The following is a 2,552-nucleotide window of genomic DNA, read 5'->3' as shown; positions in this document are numbered from 1 at the left end:
GTGTGAATGTGTGTGTGTGTGGTTGAGTATGGGTGTGAGTGGGGGTAGGTGTGTGTGACACTGTAAGAGTATGTGTGTGTGTGTGTGTATATGTGAGTGTGACAGTAAACGAGTTCTGTGTGTGAGAGTGAGCCTGGAGAGGTGTGAGGCTGTGTGTCAGTGTGGGTGCACGTGTGTGTGCACTGTGAGATCAGGCATGGGAGTCATCGAAGAAGAAAACGACAGATGAGACACACAAACCCCGACCCTGGAGGGCTCAGCCTGGCGCGGGAGGCGGAGAGGAAACCCCTCAGTGAGAACCACACAATAGGATGGTGGAAATTTAATTTGCTGGCGTTTGACTCAGGGGGGCTGGCTGTGCTTAGAGAAATGTTTCCTAAGGGCTTGGCATAGAAGGTGGTAGCAGCAGCAATGGCATCTGTTGGGTTTTGAGCCCCTGTCATGGCAGAGCCTCCAGAGTTGAGAACTTCATGGTGTCATTTCCCGGCCATGTCCCCACCCAGCCCCAACTCAGGGCCTGCTCACAGCAGGCACCCAGCACCCTCCAACCAGCCCAGGAGCAGCTACACAGCCTGACTCGTCCCTGTTCACCCAGCCCCAGATCCCTGCAAGCGCTGGAGGCAACGCGATACTCCATGGAGGAGGAGGAGGGGAAGAAAGGGAGAACCCCTCAGATCAAAGGAGTCGTCAGTGCCACTCAAGCCAACAGGCGCTCCACTGGCGCACCCTATGGCAGGCAGGAAGCTTGTCTAAACTTTGCCTTCCTCGAAGCCAAAATTTGTGACTGGAGGTGGGTCTAAGCAGTGCTTAGGAAACAGGGAAATGGGGACACACACACACACACAAACACACACACACACACACACACACACACACACACACACACACACACGAGACAGAGGAAACCCAGAAAGAACCTGCTCTGCTTACAATTCAGCATCCATCTCAATTTGTATCATTCAATTTTTTTTTTTTTTGAGACAGAGTCTCACTCTGTCACCCAGGCTGGAGTGCAGTGGCGCAATCTCGGCTCACTGCAACCTCTGCCTCCCGGGCTCAAGCTATTCTCCTGCCTCAGCTTCCCCAGTAGCTGGGACTACAGGCGCCCACCACCACGCCCGGCTATTAGTTTGTACCCTTCAAAACCTAAAATATACTTGGTAGCAAAGCATTTTGTTTTTCATTTTCAGTTTCAGAAGAAATCTCTCTGGTGTTTACAGCACTGGCCCTGGTTGGCATCCAGTGATTCAACAATCTTTCAGAAAATCTACCTGCAGACACATGCACATGTGCTAAAAACACACGCAGAACTATGTTCATTGCTGCATTGACTGCAAGCAGCGAAAAAAGGTAGAACTGACCAAATATCCCCAAGTAAGGGACAGCTAAATAAAATATAGAACACCCATTCTACAGAAAGTTCAGCAACACAGAAAGAGTAAGGCAGACCAGTATTGGCTGATAAGGAAAGCATTCATATTAAGTGGCCGGGCACAGTGCGTCACGCCTGTAATCCAGCATTTTGGAAGGACGAGGCAGGTGGATCACTTGAGGCCAGGAGTTCGAGACCAGCCTGGCTAACAGGGCGAAACCCCGTCTCCAACAAAAATACAAAAGTTAGACAGGTGTGGTGGCACGCACCCATTATTCCAGCTACTCGGGAGGCTGGGGCGGGAGAATTGCTTGAACCCAGCAGGCACAGGTTGCATTGCGCTGAGATCGCACCACCGCACTCTAGCCTGAGCAACAGAGAAAGACTCCATCTCAAAAACATAACAAAATAAAACAAAAACAGTAAGTCAGACCGGTGTTGGCTGATAAGGAAAGATTTTTGTATCAGGTTTTGTATCAGGTGGCGGGGCACAGTGGCTCACGCACTTTGGGAGGCTGAGGTGGGAGGATCACTTGAGGCCAAAATCAGACAACATAGTGAGATTCCACTTCTACAAAAAATAAAAAATTTAGCCAGGCATGGTGGCACACACCTATAGTCCCAACTACTTGGGAGGCTGAGGTAGGAGGATCACTTGAGCCCAGGAAGTGGAGGCTGCAAAGGAAGTGGAGGCTACAGTGAGCCATGATCATACCACTGCACTGAAGGTGCATGCGGTGGTACAGAAGGTGGTAGCAGCAGCAATGGCATCTGTTGGATTTTGAGCCCCTGTCATGGCAGAGTCTCCTGAGTTGAGAACTTCATGGTGTCATCTCCTGGCCACGTCCCCACCCAGCCCCACCTCAGGGCCCAGGTGACAAACCGAGACCTTGTCTCAAAAAAAAAAAAAAAAAAAAAAAAGGAGATATTAAGTGAAGAAACCAAGGTAGAAAACAGCAAATAGAGTGTGATACCACTTAAGCAGATACATGTGGAATTGTACACACAAACACTTCTGGGAGGATACACAGGAAACAGCGCCAAAGTGAGAAATCTTTAGGGGCCGGGCAGGTGTGGAGGAGGGGAATGGGGCACAGAAGAAGACTTTTACTTTTCAATTAAGCCCTTCCATACCATTATTTACATATTTATTCCTCCAAAACATAAAAGCAAATATATA

The sequence above is a fragment of the Hylobates moloch genome, unplaced genomic scaffold (genome assembly GCF_009828535.3).
Source record: "Hylobates moloch isolate HMO894 unplaced genomic scaffold, HMol_V3 SCAFFOLD_23, whole genome shotgun sequence".
NCBI lineage: Eukaryota > Metazoa > Chordata > Mammalia > Primates > Hylobatidae > Hylobates > Hylobates moloch.
The sequence above is the reverse complement of the archived record's forward strand: the minus strand, read 5'-3'. Positions refer to the sequence as shown.